The sequence below is a fragment of the Tamandua tetradactyla genome, chromosome 8 (assembly GCF_023851605.1).
Source record: "Tamandua tetradactyla isolate mTamTet1 chromosome 8, mTamTet1.pri, whole genome shotgun sequence".
Lineage (NCBI taxonomy): Eukaryota > Metazoa > Chordata > Mammalia > Pilosa > Myrmecophagidae > Tamandua > Tamandua tetradactyla.
Window position 1 is genome coordinate 1,187,457 of NC_135334.1, and position 18,370 is coordinate 1,205,826.

The window sequence follows — 18,370 nt, forward strand, 5'->3', positions numbered from 1 at the left end:
ACAGTTTTAGTGTAGGTTGATTGTATGTTACGTTTCTTCTTCAATAATATTTGTGGGTTAACCTTTCAGTTCTTCTTAGTCTCTCAGTGTACATTTTGCCCTGGGCATGCACAGTAGCTTTCAGGAATTCACTAGTATGACGAATGATTACATGCTAGGAGAGGATTTCCTCTCCCCAGCTCCTCCTCCTGGATCCTGGCCTGGGCTCTTTGTAGACAGTTTTTCTTTCCTGGCAGCTATTGTCATCTCAGCTCCACTCCCACAAAATAATTTGTCTTTTCACTCCAGCTTTCAGCTGTTGGTCCACACTTCCATTCAGTGGTTCAACTCTCCAAACTCCATGCAGCTTTTTGCCTCTGGTATTTCTGGGCCAGGAACCCAGATCCATGCCCAAGTCTGTCTTCCATGGAGTCAGGTGGAGTCTAAGTACAAAGATCCTGAGTATTTTTATTTAGGTTCACCAGTAATCAGGCCCTAGGGACCTGGACTGGGAATATGTGTGTGGTGTGCTAAAGCACAATTGTGGGAAAATTTAGCCTCAGAGAGCCACATTGGAATGCACTCAAGCCCAGTAGCCACCACCAGGAGTGGCACAAACTGCTGAATGAATCTAAGCATGGGGGAAGGGCCTGGACTGGTAAATTTGTCCCATTGCTTTCCTGCCATTTTTAGGTCTTTTTCATTGTGGTTTTCTGTGTTCTTTTCTCTGATTCAGCTCCCATTAAATTGTTCTCTAGTCTCAGTTGTCCTCCAGGCTTCTTAGAGAATTGAATTTACCTTTTTATTTTGCTGCTTCTTGGAGGGAATGTTCACAAGACATTTTATGCCACCCCCTTGATGACTTCACCCCTGGTAAAACAACTCTTAAGTGTTGTTCTGGGTTTTTAAGACAATTTAAGTTTGCTTAATAGGGTAGTAAAATGCTATACAAATATAAGAAGGTGCTCGAAGGAAAAGGACAAATCCTACTTGTAGCACTTCACATATCACACAGAACCACAGAGACATTCAGAGCTGGAAGAGACAATGCCCAAGCAATAAAATATGAGGCTTAAATTTTATAGCATCCTTCTTTCTCCTCCAAATGAAAAAGTCCTCTCTTTCTCAAAGATAGGGGAAATTTGGAACAGAGAATGAATTTGAAAATAACTTAGAAAAGACTGATTCAAAACTCCATAGCAGACTTCCATTTTTAAGTAGGATGGTGTCAATCTGATTCAAGAAATTAACCTAAAGAGAAGGAAAGTTATATAGTAATCTTAATAAATGTATTAAAAGCCATTTGATAAACTTTATTCATGATGAAAAAAATCTTAGTACATTAAGAATATAAGGGAACATAATTAATTTTATAAATTTTATCTATTATATAAAACCATATAAAATTGCTCTTCTTGTAGATCAAAACCCAAAAGCCAATATCATACTTACAGGGAATAATTGAATGAACAGAAAAAATGTCTACTTTTATTGCTTCTACTCAACATTGTACTAGAGGTTGTAGCCCTGGTTTTAGCCAGGGCAGTAAGACAAAAAAACAAATAAATAAAATGCATAAGGATTGGGAAGAAATCCTTTACTTATGAACAACATTATTGTGAACATAGAAAATCTAGAATTCGCATAAAAATTTCCAGAATTAAAGAATTTTGTTATAAATATTTACACACACACACGTATACATACCGATTCTGTTACAGATTCTCTTCTCTCTCTCCATCTATCTATCTATCTGTCTGTCTTTCTCTCAGCTGTATGCTTATTTAACAGTGCCTGGCATACTGAGCACCCAACTCAAGTTTGTTAGGGAAACTTTAGGAGAGTGCAGCTTGTGTCAGTGGCTCTGACGGAGAGCACGTGATCCATGATTCAGCTGGGCAAATTCCCAAGCTATCAGGGATGTAAAAAAGTGTTTCCAGTAGCGTAGTGTGCTACTTCCCTCACTACCCTAGTAGAAGGTGTAAGTTTGCATTGCTGATAGCATGTTTGAGCATGTCAGGCTCCACTAAATCAGTATCTGAACTAGCTTTAGCACAGTGGTAGCCTTCACTCTATGGAACCTCAATCTAATAGTTGCTTGTCTGTCATTCCTGAAGGATTAAGAATTCATTTTGTGAAGATTTTCTCTGTCTTCCTGTAAAACTCATTTTGTGGAGCAGATTTGTTCATTTGAGAATCCCCAGCACCTAGCGAAAGATCTGGCTCATGGGTGAGGACACCCAGTGTTTATTGATGACTGGATAGCTTTAATTTATTTCTCTCACTTTTGGGATAGGAATATAGTATTAATGCTTTTAGGTATAAAATTCAAAGGAGCTCAGTAAAAACTGTGACACTTACCCAGCTCCATATCCTACATCACTTCTGACATCTATATGTAGTGTCAGCACTTGAGAGAAATCTGCCTGCAGTCTTGAGGCTTCTTTCTCTTATGTTACATGTATACACTGTCCGCAGTGGAGTATCAGCTTCCAAGGTCACTTAAAACTGTTGACTATTGCATGATCCAGTGACCATCCCTAAAATAGAATGTACCCAACAGTCCTGAGGAAATATTCCACAGAGTGAAGGACATTTATCAGTCTAGAAACAAGAAAACTTTGCCAATGTTTTCTAGTCAATCCCATTTTCAGCATACTCACTAAGATAATGCATCCAATCAATTAGAGCAGGGACTCAACTTTCATAAATTGTTGCTTCTTTGTTGAATCCAATCAGAGCTTCAAAGGAGTTACAGAGGAAAAGTGAACTTCAAATGCCCCTGAGGGATCAATTCACACCTTGAAAAATTCATCTAAAAGGTTTCTTAATGGATACCTACCTAATGCACGTTTAAATTCTAATGAAAGCCAATAATAGAATACTAATAGAGTTGTTTGGGTTTAGTTTTGAAAAAGGCAATACCCATTTGCTAGTCTACATTGAACAGCAGAGAATCTTAATATGCAGAAGAATCTGTTTTGAAATAAATTAATTAGTAAATAAGTACCCAGTTCTTCATGAGTAGAGAAACAAATCAACAACAACAAAATTTTTCGTGTAGCCTTTCTAGATAGTATATTCTATTAAATATCCAAATCATCCGTACAGTAAATGATTATATGTTTCATGGAAATGTAAATATATTTTAATATTCATGATTGTAAAATAAACTTTCAAATTGAAAAATGGTGTACAGACATAAAAATGCACAAATAATTGATGTACTTTTGATGGATTTCACAAAGTTAACCTACCCAAGAAACAGAGCGTTAATGGTTCCACCCAAGCACCCTGCCCTTCCCATCTTCTTCCAGTCGCTGCTCCCATTCTCCCCAAAGGTAACACTACCTGACGTCTAATACAATGAATTAGTCTGAGCTGTTTTGATGTTGAAATAGAATCATATGGACTGGCTTTTTTTGCTCAGCACTTTGATTGTAAAGCTCATCCTTGTTTTTGCATATAGCAATAGTTTGCTTTCATTGCTGTATACTGCTCCTTTACACAAATCTACCACAATTTTTAAACCATTCTACTGTTGATGAACATTTGAATTGTTTCCACTTTGGAGCTATTAATAATAATGCTGTCACATTCAGCCTCGTAGATGGTTGGTTTTGATGCATGATGCATGTGTGACGGGTATATTCCCAAGGTATGAAATTGCTGGATCACCAGAGGGCATGCATATTTTCAACTTTAGTAGAAGTCATTGACCAGTCATCCAAATGGTTCCACCAATCCACACTCCAATCAGCAAGGACACATTTCCCAGTTGTTCTAGGTGTTCTCTGATATTAGATGTTGCCAGCATTTTTTATTTCAACCATTACAGTGGGTGTCACCTTATCGTGACTTTTATTCGCATTTCCCTGATGGTCAACTAGCTTGAGCACTTTCCATATATACATATTGTCCATTGAGACATCCTGTTTTATGAAATACATATTTGAGTATCTTTTCCACTTTTCTATTGAGGTTTCCATCTTTTTTGGATTGATAAAAAATTTCTGTACATATTCTGCATACCAGTCCTTTGTTCAATATATGCAATATAAATATTTTCTCATATACCTTGGTCTGCCTTTTCACTCTTGTAATGGTCTCTTTTAGTAAATAGGAAGTCTTCATTTTAATTTCCAATTTGTCAGTCATTTGCTTTGTGCTTCATGCTGACCTAACCAAGCTTATGAAGCTTTCTCCTATGTTACTCTCTAAAAGTTTATTATTTTACTTTTCACAATGATCTACAATCAAACTGAAGCTTAGTTTGTTTGTGGAGTGAATTAAAGATTAAAGATTCACTTCCCCTCCTATTACCCTTTATTTATCTTCAGACATACTCTGCTGGATTAATTTTCTGTTAGATTCCTTCTAGTTTAGTCTTCACTTTTTAATTTGTTTTTTTTATTCCTAACTTTTTACTCATTTATGTCACCTCCTCTCTGAGCTTTTATTTTATTTTGATTGTTCATATTTTATGAAATTTTCTTAAGTATTCAGAGTTTGTTCTGAAATATTAAGTTATAGTTTTCATCTGTTTTGTGGACATGCATTTCTGACATTCTTTCTTTGTCTGTAAGGATATTATTCTGTCCTTTATTCTCACTGCATGGTAGTCAACCATTATCCTTTTCTTTTGCTCATTTTTATATGACGTTCGCTTTCCTGGGTTTTTAGATTTTTTTAGATCAGGAGAGTTTTTCTAGCTTCACGTCTAAAGTTCCCTATTCTGTTGTTTTGTCAAGTGGCAAAATAAAGTTCAGAAATTTCTATGGTCCCCTAGTTCTTCCCCCTCCCCTCAGTTTTCTGGACTGTCCATTTCTTTGCCCCTCGTGGCCCTGTCCTGCAGGGTTCGATGTCTCTTCCCAGCAGAGTATTTGCTCAGGGAGGCGTTTGGTCTTGGGGGGGATGGCTATTTTTGGAGTTCCTCAGGCACAGATTTCTCAGTCCCTTCAGACACTGGAGAGGTCCCCTTGCAATCCCTTGTGTGTTGGAGCTAGCCCCATTGCTCCCAGTTCCACCAGCTTTCATCAAGTTGGGCAACTGTGTCTAACAGTGTTTCTAGTTTTTCTATTTCGGGATTCTGTTCTTAGGTCCACCAAACACGCTTGTGCTTCCCTCTGTTTCATCTCAACAATGCTGATACCACGGAAGACTAGAACCAGTTGACTCCTTCCTACCTGTTCACATTCTGAGGTTCTTAGAGATAACTTGCCACTTATTTTTACACATAAATAGTCTTTCATTTTTTTCTTCCTACCCTGCATCTTTTTATGATAGGTTTACAGGACATTAAAATCTAAGTTGTAGCTGCTGGCATCTTCTCAAAGTTCTTTCAGAAAGATTTATTCTCATTTCCTCAAGGCTTAGTTATTAGAACAATGCCTAAGTTGAGTCACTTGTTCAAGGTCACAGAATTTGTAAGTAAAAGAGCTAGAATTCAAATCAGGGAGCCTGACTGTAAAGCCTGCTCCTTTCATCACTACACTATATAGTACTTCTTCTGTTGGATCCTCAGAAAAGAACCTACTTTTGTTATGACCACAAATCCCCACCTCCCCAAGCCCACACTCACTCAGACAGTCCTTGGAAGACTGGTTTGCTTTCTAAGATTGTCCTTGCTTATAAAGTCTCTAAATTTCACTGGGGATACGTGGGAGGAAGGAAAGGAAAAGTAGCCGGGAACCAAGTATTTGGACTGACACCACAAACTTCCTTCTTTCCTCTCACCTGCCAATAACCCTCTTTCTAGCTACAGAGTCTTTCAGGCCTTCTGCTATGCCATTAACCAACTCCTAGAAAAAGGAGTCATTTTTTGAGGTATCAGTTGTATCCAGCCAAAAACTAGAGCCAGGGACACACAAACTGGTAATCAATGGACTATTTATACAGGTGAAAACAGAGTTGCATGGAAAGTACTAAAAATAATCACCTTCTCCAGAGCTAGTACTAGCAGGACACCCCCTCCCCACCCAACACACACACACCTGGGCCCAAAGGGGCAAAGGAATGGAGTAGGCACTGGGACCTTGGAGAGAAAACAGTGTGGAGAGCTGTCAGTGGAGGGAAGTTGACAGTCAGCCCCAGCTATTGCCCAAAATGAGGGAGAGTGTTCAAGTACCCGCAGCCTCACCTGCCTCCTTCCTTATGATCCCTTGTCACTGCTCTTGCAGGGGCCTGTGATGGGGGACATCCAGGTGTCCTCCAGGTGAAACAGGCCAGGATCTGGAAGAGCAAGTCCGAGCAGTCAGGGCAGTGGAATGGATACTGGGGACCAAGCAGGAGGGTCCAGTCATCTTTCTGGCAAACTGCACCTCAGCTCCCGGGAAACCTGTGTGCCCCGCCCACCCATAACTCTGCACGGGAAAAACCTTCTATGTATTGTGAAATGCCCTGGGTCCCGTCTGCATTCCTTGCTGTAGAGAACTATAAATTAATTCTCTATTTCATTATACCTATATCTCTATTTTATAAACTGCTGGTTGCAATACAACTAACAGATCGACAGATATACATAACAATGCAAGAATTCAAACCCTGGTGTGTTGACTTTAAAACTCAAACCATAAGCACAGTGAAGTTAAGTTACAAGCACAGAGAGGTTAAACTATTTCATAACCATTTCTGTGGCCATTTGTAGAAGAAATGAACCAAGTCACCATTAAGTCAGATCAAAAAAGTAAATAAATAAAATAAAAACCTTCCAAAGAGAAGAAGGCATTAGATTCTAGAACAGGATCCTAAAGGAATCTGAATTCTTCTAACAAGGCTTTAAAGAATGGACAAGAGATTTACAGCGTAGGTCAAAGCTCTACCAGGCCTAAGCGTTGAATCCAACAATATTGAAGGACACAAATTGGGTTTCCAGTAAAAACATTCATAGCCCCAGGGCAGACTCTAAACAGAATTATAAATTATGAGAGGGAGAGCACAGCTCTCTGACATCTCTATAATTCCTTTCTTCTTGCCTGGGGTTCCAATAAGCTAGTCCCACCCAGTTACATCCCATCTACCTGGTTCGCCTTCCCTATGCATGACATCATAGTGATAGCTTATATGTTAGCTGGTGATGAAGGATAACCCTGGAACAATCCCTAAAGACATTTACTTTTTATGAGATTCATCCTCAGAGAGGCTCCCTTCCCCTTTTATTGGTGGTCAACTCCAGGCTGCCCTACATGGAAGTCCCACCCCTACACCTAAGGTGTGAAAAGGGAAACACATGACCCAGCACTTTCCAAAGGTGGGGACCGGGTCTGAGATGGTTCCCAGGCATTCTGGGTGAGGCCAGGCTCTGGACTGGTAACTTAAGGAGGCTCATTCCAACCCTCAGAGCAGAGAGGACAGTAGAAATCTGGGATGAGAATCTTATATACAAATTTCTATTTTGAATTTCAGTCCTAGCCATCTGGCTAGATGTTTCTTATTTGGAGATGCTGAGTGAAACTGGAGCCAAATACCTCTAAGAGAATAAAAAGTTAGCATGAGCAATAAATTATCCTGAGTAAAATAAATTCTGTCTCCCATACGACCCATTTAGTGTGCAATTTATCATCCCTCACCCAGTAGGATGTATCGCACCCTTGCCTGTGAAAGCCGAGAGGGGGGAGGTTGTTGGCAGCAATGACCCTCATTTTTCCTGTTCAAGACAGAAAAGGAACATAAATCCATATTACAGAAGTAGAAATAAAGACACAGGGGCAAGGAAAGGGCTCATGTGGAATACAGAAGGGGTCATTATGAATGATTTCTCTTTGTAATGATGATTTGACTTCATCAGGGCATGAGAAGTGGTGAGGAGAGAAGCATTCCTCATGGAACCATGACAGCACCTGAACCAAGAAAGATCAAACCCTGAATCCATGACATCTTTATCTCCAGAGCATTTTTCTCTCCCCTGAGACTGTAAGTTCTGGTTGTGATCCAAGAGACACTTACGAGCGGGTGTATTGGAAGGAGCAATGAAATGGAATTCAGGAGACTTGGCATTAGATCCTGAATTTTTCACTAATCATAATGGGGCCTTGAGAAAGTTGCTTAACCTCCCAAATAATTAGAAAGGACAAAATGAATTATTTAGAGTGTCATCAGTAGTGAAATTTCAATCCCAAACTACTTGCATGGTAGTGTCTATAACTCTCTAAGGTGAGAAGGTTCTTTGATTTTAAGCTCATAGCACATTTATTCATTCAGTGACTTGTGTGTTCATCTACTCATTTAATTATTACTAGTTGAATGTGGGCTACCAATAAAGAAATAAGGAAACCCATTTTCAAAATGCTTTGAGAACATATGTAAGCCACCATCTCTTTTGCTGTCTCTGCCATACTCATTCCTTAGGCAACAAACTCAATTTTAATTTTTCCAAGGAAGAACCAGAGACAAATTCAGTGTTGGAATGAATAGTATTGAATATCAAATCCACCCCATTCTCAGAAACAACACTGTCAGGCCTAAAATATAGGAGAACGCACCCCTGGAGTAGTCAAAATTATTTTTACCTTCCAAAGCTGCATCTTTACTATCCTTACTCAGGACAATATTTAAGGAAACATCACCCAATTCCATTTTCTGACAGTGATGGAGTAATAAGATCATAAACAACTGGAAAAGTGGACAAACTATATGAAACAACTGCTTTCAAACATTAGGCAACAGTTACTGAAGACCTGTGATCCTGACAGAATGGAAACAAATAGATGAGCCTTAGTACTCTTTCGGGAAGCAATTTCCAGATCTAGCTGAGGGTAGGAAAATCTAAACAGAGTCTGGTGGCCACACTGAGTTGAGAAGATAGAGAACAGAGTTTGGGGGCACCTGTACAGATATAAGAGCTCCATAAATTTGTATAAGGATTCCTTGAGACTTTGCTAAATATTAGGATGTGCATGTGTAGAGTTCATTACAGCAAAACTTGCAGACAGTGGCCATGTAGCTGTATGCTGAAAATTCCTAGGGCTCATATGGGTTAGGAAGATGTACAATTACGACCATCTAGAATAAAGTGCTTTAAGTAAACAACAAGGTATTCAGTGATCATCCTGGAGAGGTTATTTGAGCTAGGGATAAAGTACTTTCCCTGGAGTTAGCATTACTGTAGATCTTCCTGAGTAAAACCTAAAGGCAGGCCTCGAAAAGATCAAATTGACCTATTCAGAACTTGACTGCCCATAAGTTTTATAGCCTAACATTTTTTAAAGATAATAAAATCCAGACATTTATTATATTATATTTACAGTCATCAACATACAATAAAGAATTACTAAATATATAAAGAGATAGGAAAATATAATCCATAAATAAATAGAAAACTACCAGCAAATGTCTCTTATGAACATAGTCACAAGTATCTTCAACAAAATACAAGTAAATAAAATTTAGCAACATTATAAAATATTATACACCATGACAAAACAGAATTTGCCCCATGAATGCAAAGTGGATTTAACATTTGAAAATTAATCAATGTAATACAGTATATCAATAGAATAAAGAGCAAAACTCACATGATTATCTCAACAGATGCATAAAAAGCATTTGACAAAATCCCACATTTTCAAAAACTCTCTAGAAAATGAAGAATAAAAGGGAACTTCTTCATCCCAATAAAGAGTATATACAAAAAATTAATATGCATTTACAAAAGATTCAAATGTTTTCCCTCTAAGATCAGGAAAAAGACAAGGATGTCCACTGGAGCACTTCTATTGACTATTGTCCTAGAAGTTCTAGCCAAGAGAAGTAGGCAAGAAAAAGAAATAAAATGCATCTATATTGGAAAGTTAGAAGTCAAACTATGCCTATTTTCAGATGGCATGGTTTAATATATAGAAAATTCTAAGTAATTCATCCAAAGACTACTAGAATTAATAAATGAGTTCATCAAGTTTACAAGATACAAAATCAACATAGAAAAACAAATTTTATTTCCATAAATTAGCAATGAACAATCTAAAACTGAAATTAACAAAACACTTCCATCGATAATAGCATCAAAATGAATAGAATAGCTAAGGATAGATTTAACCAAAAAAGTGCAAGACTTGTAGTTTGAAAATTACAAGACATTACTAAAATAAAGAAAGAAAGCACTTAAATAAATGGAAAAGCATACCATGTTTATGGATCATAGTACTTAATATAACAATACTCTCCAAGTTGATCTACATTTTCAATGTAACCTCTATCAAAATCCTATCAAAGGGCATACAGGTAGTTCAGAGGTTAGAACGCCCGTCGTCCATGTGGGAGACCCAGGTCCAATTCCCGGACCATGCACCCCCCAAAAAATCCTATCACATTTTTTTTTTGAAGAAACTGAAAACCTGATATGAAAATTCACATGGAAATCAGACTAATCAAAACAATCTTGAAAAGAAAAAAATAAAATTTGAGTACTAGCACTTCACATTTTCAAAACTATAAAGTTATGGTAATAAGGACAGTGTGTTACTGGCATAAGGTTAGATAAATGGGTAAATGTGATAGAATTGAGAGCCAGAAATAAGCCTTACATTTATGATCAATTAATTTTCTACCGTGTTGCCAAGATAAGGGAAAAGGGAAAGAATAGCCTTTTCCACAAATGATGAAAGAGAGAACTGGCTATCTACATGCAAAAAAAATAAATAAATAATATGCAGGACCCCTAACCTATACCATGAGCAAAAACTAAATCAAAGCAGATCACAGACTTAAAAATTAAATTTACAAAAGTCTTAGAAGAAAATATAGGAATAAATATTTGTGACCTTGGATTAAGAAATGCTTTCTTATATAGGCCACCAAAAGTATAAATGCAAAAGAAAAAAAATAGATAAGTTAAACTTCATCTAAATTAAAAGCTCTTTACTACAGGAAAGTGAAAAGTCAACCCACAGAATGGGAGAAAATATTTGCAAATCATATATCTCAGAAGGAATTTGTTTGTAACAATAATAAAAAACAAATAATCCAATTTAGAAATGGGTAAAGGACCTGAATAGACATTTCACCAAAGATATACAGATGGTCTATAAATACACGTAAAGATGCTCAACATCTTGTAAGGAAATACAAGATAAAACCATAATGAAATACCATTTGACATCCACTTAGATGGCTATAATAAAGAAAAGAAAAATAGAAAATAGCAAGTGTTGGGAGGCTGTGGAGAAGTTATAATCCACGTATACTGGTGGGAAACATGAAACAAAACAGCCTCTTTGGAAAACAGTTTGGCAGTTCCTCAAAAACTTAAGCATAGGGTGACCAGTGGACCCAACAATTTCACTCCTGGGTATATACATGTTATAAAAGAATTTATAGTGTGGGCAATGGTGGTGCAGTGGCAGAGTTTTTGCCTGCCGTGTTGGAGACTCGGGTTCCCGGTGTCTGCCCATGCAAAAAAAAAAATTTATAATGTGTACATAAATATTCATATACTATTATTCATGATAGCCAGCAAGTGGAAACAATCCAAATGATCATCCATGGATAAATATAACGGAATATTATTCAGCAATTAAAAGGAAATGTATTCATTTATGCTACAACTTAGATGAAGCTTGGAAACTTTATGCTAAGTGAGAGAAGCTAGTCAGAAACAGCCACAATTTCATGGTTCCATTTTCTTGGAATTTGCAGAACAGGCAAATCCACAGTGACAGAAACCAACTCAGTGGTTGCCAGGGGCTGTAAGGAGAGAGGACTGAGGAGTGATTGCTAAAAGGTGGTTGTGGGGATGGTTGCACAACTTTACGAATATGTCAAAAACCACTGAATTGTACACTTTCAATTGGTGAGATTTATGATATGTGAATTATATCTCAAAAAAGCTCTTAAAAATTTATATGAAAATGCAAAGACTCAAAATAACCAAGCACAATCCTGGAAAAGAAAAGTAAAAATGAAACCATTTACTACCTGATTTCAAGACTAACCATAAAGCTATAATAATCAAGACAGTGCAATATTGATTAATGAAACAGATTATAGTCCAGAATAGATCCATACATATATAGTCAGTTAATTTCTACAAGGCTTCATGGTAATTCAATGGGAAAAGGATAGTCTTTTCACAAATAGTGGTCGAAAATGGGATACCTATATGAATAAATAAATAAACTACCCTTATTCTACAGTGTAGACAAAAAAAAATAAGTCAAAATGAAGTCATAGACCTAAATATAAGAGCTAACCTTCTAAAACTTGTCACAGAAATTTTTGTAATATTGTCTTAGGCAAAGATTTCTCAAGTATGACGCAAAAATATGAACCGTAAATAAAATTTTAATAGAAGTGGACTTCATCAAAATTAAACTTGTGTTCCTCAAAACACATTTCTAAGAAAAAAAAAACAGCAAGCCACAGCCTGGGAAAAAATATTTGCCAAACACATACTAGATTTCAGAATATGTAAAGAACTCTTACAACTCAGAACTAAGGACAAAAACAACACAATAAAGTGAGCAAAATATTTGAATGTATATAAAGAATACATATAAGTGAATATGTATATAAATGACAAGCATATATAGAGAAGCTCAATATCATTAGTCACAAGGGGAATGCAAGTTAAAGCTACCAATGAGAAATCCCTACACGGCCACCAGAATGGCTAAAATTTAAGAGCGGCAATTCTGTATTTGGGGAAGGATGGAACTCTTGTACATTACTGGCTCGAGTGCAAAATGGTACAGGCACTTTGGAAAACTGGCAATTTTCTATAACTTTAAACATACACTATCCTATGATCCCAGCAACCCCACTCCTAAGTATTCATCTAACAGGAACTAAACATTTATCCACAAGAAGATCTCTTCTGGAATGTTCACAATAGCTTTATCTGCTGTAGCCAAGAACTGAAAAAAAGTATGGTTCTTTTTCTGAGTTATGAGTTATAAATAAATGAGTTATGGTGCATTTATGCAATGGAATACTACTCAGCAATTAAAAAGGACGAACTACTGGTACATTCGACAACATGGGTGAACTCAGAAGCATTGTACTAGATAAAGAAGACAGACACAAAAAACTATATGCTGTATGAGCCCGCTTGCATGAAATTCTAGAAAAGGTGACAACATAGTGACAGAAACAGATGCAGGGCTACCAGGATGTAGGGTTGGGGGGAGGCGACTGATTAAAAGGGACAAAAGGGAAATGTTCTGTGTGGATTGTGTGCTAGCTGTTACACACTATACTCATTGGTCTAAACTCCCTTAAGATCCACACATCTTAATGAATGCAAATCTTATCTCAATAAAGCTGATTTAAGCAGCAGCACCTAAAATGTAAAAGTAACAGGCAAGAATCCATTGGAGGGAAATGTGAACATAGGCTAGGAAAGAACCAAACAATGTGGCTCTTTCTTTGCAGAGTTCCGCGTGAAGGGAGATGGGTTTACATGGTCCCAGAAGGAACGGTCGGATAGTTTAACAAAACACACACCACCCTCATTCTGAAATGGAAATGGGACATGCTAGGTAACACTTCCTCCTGAAAATGTAACAGGCTTCCTTCTGCCTGGGAGGGTGTAGTAGAGCTTGGTGTTACCGTCTCTATGGTTTCATTAGGAGCGCCAGCCTCCACTGCTTAGTAAGGGTTTCCCTGAGTGCGCAGGGCGCAGTGCATGTGCAGGGCTGGCCTCAGCCTCCAGAAGCAGAGGAGGGCTGGGCCCCTGGAATCGGGGCTCCCTGGTGGCCCACACTCACCTCCCAGATGGAATGCCAGGGAGTGGATTTGGCCAGGTTCAGACACAAGAGTCTCTTTCATCTCAAACTATGATTCTAATTTCAAGATTTAGGTAAAATTAGGTAGAAACAATGTGAACTGGGGAGGTACTGACATTTTAAAAAGTTAGTGTACAGAAAAATCCACAACAAAATTAATAGAGCTAATAAATGAGTACAGCAAAGTAGCAGGCTACAAGATCAACATTCAAAAATCTGTAGCTTTTCTATACACTAGTAATGAACAAGCTGAGGCGGAAATCAAGAAATGAATCCCATTTACAATCGCAACTAAAACAATAAAATACCTAGGAATAAATTTAACCAAAGAGACAAAAAACCTATATAAAGAAAACTACAAAAAACTGTTAAAAGAAATCACAGAAGACCTAAATAGATGGAAGGGCATACCGTGTTCATGGATTGGAAGACTAAATATAGTTAAGATGTCAATCCTACCTAAATTGATTTACAGATTCAATGCAATACCAATCAAAATCCCAACAACTTATTTTTCAGAAATAGAAAAACCAATAAGCAAATTTATCTGGAAGGGCAGGGTGCCCCGAATTGCTAAAAACATCTTGAGGAAAAAAAACGAAGCTGGAGGTCTCGCGCTGCCTGACTTTAAGGCATACTATGAAGCCACAGTGGTCAAAACAGCATGGTATTGGCATAAAGATAGATATATCGACCAATGGAATCGAATAGAGTGCTCAGATATAGACCCTCTCATCTATGGACATTTGATCTTTGATAAGGCAGTCAAGCCAACTCACCTGGGACAGAGCAGTCTCTTCAATAAATGGTGCCTAGAGAACTGGATATCCATATGCAAAAGAATGAAAAAAGACCCATCTCTCACACCCTATACAAAAGTTAACTCAAAATGGATCAAAGATCTAAACATTAGGTCTAAGACCATAAAACAGATAGAGGAAAATGTTGGGAGATATCTTATGGATCTTACAACTGGAGGTGGTTTTATGGACCTTAAACCTAAAGCAAGAACACTGAAGAAGGAAATAAATAAATGGGAGCTCCTCAAAATTAAACACTTTTGTGCATCAGAGAACTTCATCAAGAAAGTAGAAAGACAGCCTACACAATGGGAGACAATATTTGGAAACGACATATCAGATAAAGGTCTAGTATCCAGAATTTATAAAGAGATTATTCAACTCAACAGCAAAAAGACAGCCAACCCAATTACAAAATGGGAAAAAGACTTAAACAGACACCTACCAGAAGAAGAAATACGGATGGCCAAGAGGCACATGAAGAGATGCTCAATGTCCCTGGCCATTAGAGAAATGCAAATCAAAACCACAATGAGATATCATCTCACACCCACCAGAATGGCCATTATCAACAAAACAGAAAATGACAAGTGCTGGAGAGGATGCGGAGAAAGAGGCACACTTATCCACTGTTGGTGGGAATGTCAAAGGGTGCAACCACTGTGGAAGGCAGTTTGGCGGTTCCTCAAAAAGCTGAATATAGAATTGCCATACGACCCAGCAATACCATTGCTAGGTATCTACTCAAAGGACTTAAGGGCAAAGACACAAACGGACATTTGCACACCAATGTTTATAGCAGCGTTATTTACAATTGCAAAGAGATGGAAACAGCCAAAATCTCCATCAACAGAAGAGTGGCTAAACAAACTGTGGTATATACATAAGATGGAATATTATGCAGCTTTAAGACAAGATAAACTTATGAACCATGTAATAACATGGATGGACCTAGAGAATATTATGCTGAGTGAATCCAGCCAAAAACTAAAGGACAAATACTGTATGGTCCCACTGATGTGAACGGACATTCGAGAATAAACTTGAAATATGTCATTGGTAACAGAGTTCAGCAGGAGTTAGAAACAGGGTAAGACAATGGGTAATTGAAGCTGAAGGGATACAGACTGTGCAACAGAACTAGATACAAAAACTCAAAAATGGACAGCACAATAATACCTAATTGTAAAGTAATCATGTTAAAATACTGAATGAAGCTGCATCTGAGCTATAGGGTTTTTTTTGTTTTTGTTTGCTTGTTGGTTTGTTTGTTGTTGTTGCTTTTTACTATTACTACTACTTTTATTTCTTTTCTTTATATTAACATTTTATATCTTTTTCTGTTGTGTTGCTAGTTCCTCTAAACCGATGCAAATGTACTAAGAAACAATGATCATGCATCTATGTGATGATGTTAAGAATTACTGAGTGCATATGTAGAATGGTATGATTTCTAAATGTTGTGTTAATTTCTTTTTTTTTTTTTCCATTAATAAAAAATAAAATAAAAATAAATAAAAAAAAATAAAAAAAAAAAAAGTTAGTGTAAGGGATCTATTGTAAATCACTACCTATAAGGCAAACGTTCATAGCCCTGATTCTGGCTTCAAAGCTCCTGCTTTTCTGTTCTCAGTCGGACCTTCTCATATCAAGGGCACGAATTGTCATTAGAGATTCTGAAATGCAAGCTCTGGCCCATAAGGACAGGTGATGTGTATAGACATGTGGGTACTATGTTATCATATTTTCTGAAGAAAATGGGCCATCCCATCTCTTGGAAAGAGTATTTCATTTTTCTCGTGTGCCATTTTCTGCCTTATTCCAGCTGGTGGCGGTTTTTCCTAGCCCTCAAAGCACGTGGCAGAAGATCTCTGCTCTTTGCAGTCACCAGATGATAGGAGATCCTTTTACTAGTTGAAAGAAATACAAAATGAAGAGGACACAGTTAGGAGTAAAGAGAAGTACATGAGCTTCCTCACCTGGGGAAACATTACAAAGCTTCCAGCTTCTAGCTTCCAGCTCTCAGTGAACAGACCCACAATTCAATTCCCAGGCTAAATTTCTATCTGGGCAGGTCAAGTAAAACTATTAGAAGTGCTGAGAGAAGTAGCTTTAAAGAGTCTCGAGACAGGGGAATAGCTCTTCCTGATTACTCCAGCTCTACTGGGTCAGAAGGCGCTGGAATCGATCGTTACATTTCAAAGGAGGAGGTGTTTAAGGGGCGCCCCAACTCTCCAGTCAAAGATGGTATTTATTTAGTGGGGATTCCCTCTCTAGGGGAGAAAGTAGACAATCATCGAGGCCAAGTTTGTTTTGTATTTATGTTCTAGGCTGCTGCAGATGTAAAAGCTTCATGTCCAAGACCAGAGAAAGTCATCTGGGCAATGTGTTAATGTTTAACAACCCTTCTTTTTGTCTGTTCCCCTTGGTGTGTGAACATGCAGACATGACTGTTGTTCAATGGATGAAGTGGGCATGTGTGCACGCAAGGTTCAGCCATTGTCGAGACCTGGGACAAACATTCAGGCACGCCAGGGTCCCTCATCTGTAACATGAGAACAGAATCCCTGCGTCAAGTTGTTGGGGGACTAAAGGAGATGAGCCCCGGATGGTGCATGGAGGAGAACAGGCATATGGAAATAACGGTGGACTCCCGTGATCATCCGCATGCACAGGCATAGGAGAAAGCACACAGGACACGTGCACGGGCACACAAGAAAGCATACAGTATGTGCACAGGCACATAAGAAAACACACAGACGCGCAGGTCTTGCCCGTTGACATCAGCAGTCATGCACACATGTGCCCACGTGTGCACAGACATGGGCACAGACTTTGGTGCCTGTACCCATCTCCTCAGCCTGCATGTGCAGGTGGACTGGAACACGTGGGGAGTGGGACACACAGATGCGGACATTCTCCAGCGGGGACCCGCTGTGCTAGGATCACCGGGAATCTCTCCCTCTCAAGGCACCGCCCTCTGTCTGGGACATAAATCAGGAAGGGAGGTTACAGCGCTTACGGAGCATCGGCCTCCTTGCGGACAGTGAAAGGCTGGACTAAGTGGTCAGGGCCCTCAACAAAGGCCCCTGGTGAACCCAATCCAGCTCATCATTACCAACACAGACTCCCTGAGACAGAAGGGGTTCTGGGGTCATCATCCCACAGAGAGGACGAGGCAGATGCCTAGGGCTCCCACTCCCTCCACTCTCCTACAGTGATGCCCAGAGGGAGCAGGAAGCTGCACACAGGCTCTTGCCAGTTGGGTGATTGTCCCCCAGACCCCAGAACTTCAGAATGAGAATGTATGGGTGGTAGAGAGCTGCCACCCCATGCATGGACCCTCCCTGTCTTGCTTCCTGCTTTCTCTAGGCATCTGCCTGTCCCAGACGTCTCCCTCTCCTCACCCCTCCTCCTCCTTCCTCCTTCTTCGCTCTATCCCTCCCCATCTCCCCTCCCTTCTTTTCCCAGATTACCCCTCTATCTGACATCAGCTTCTACCTGCCTCCTCCCTGAGCATCTTCTGGGTCTCTGCCCCTTTTGCCTCCACAAGGCTAGGGATGGGGAACAGAACCCCTGGCCACCTGTAGGCAGCTGTGGCAGGGTCTGACAGCTTAGCTGAGAGGCAGGCACCAAGACCCAGCTTCCAGCCCCTTCTGTGTGGTCTTTGTGACATCATTCCTTGTAACACTCACTGAACCTGTTTCTCCTGGCACCTGACTGGCTTCCTTGAGACCAGGAGATGAGGGTCATGTGTCCCTGGGTTTGTATGCCAATGGGTCAACCAGGATGAAAAGTTCAGGGTTCAGAATTCAGGAGGGGTGCAAGGGCATGAAAGTCATGTAGCACAGCCAGGGGGAGCATCAGGAGAGG

General features: G+C 39.0%; 1 long non-coding RNA gene across 1 annotated transcript; it reads right to left on the minus strand.

The window, feature by feature from the left end:
• Nucleotides 1–209: 209 nt before the first annotated feature.
• LOC143643140 (uncharacterized) lies at nt 210–18,149 on the minus strand. Its single transcript, XR_013156143.1, has 4 exons — nt 17,999–18,149; nt 6,119–6,210; nt 2,341–2,519; nt 210–1,230 (listed from the first exon to the last, which is right to left on the minus strand). It is a non-coding gene; the product is annotated as an uncharacterized LOC143643140 (long non-coding RNA).
• Nucleotides 18,150–18,370: the final 221 nt, after the last annotated feature.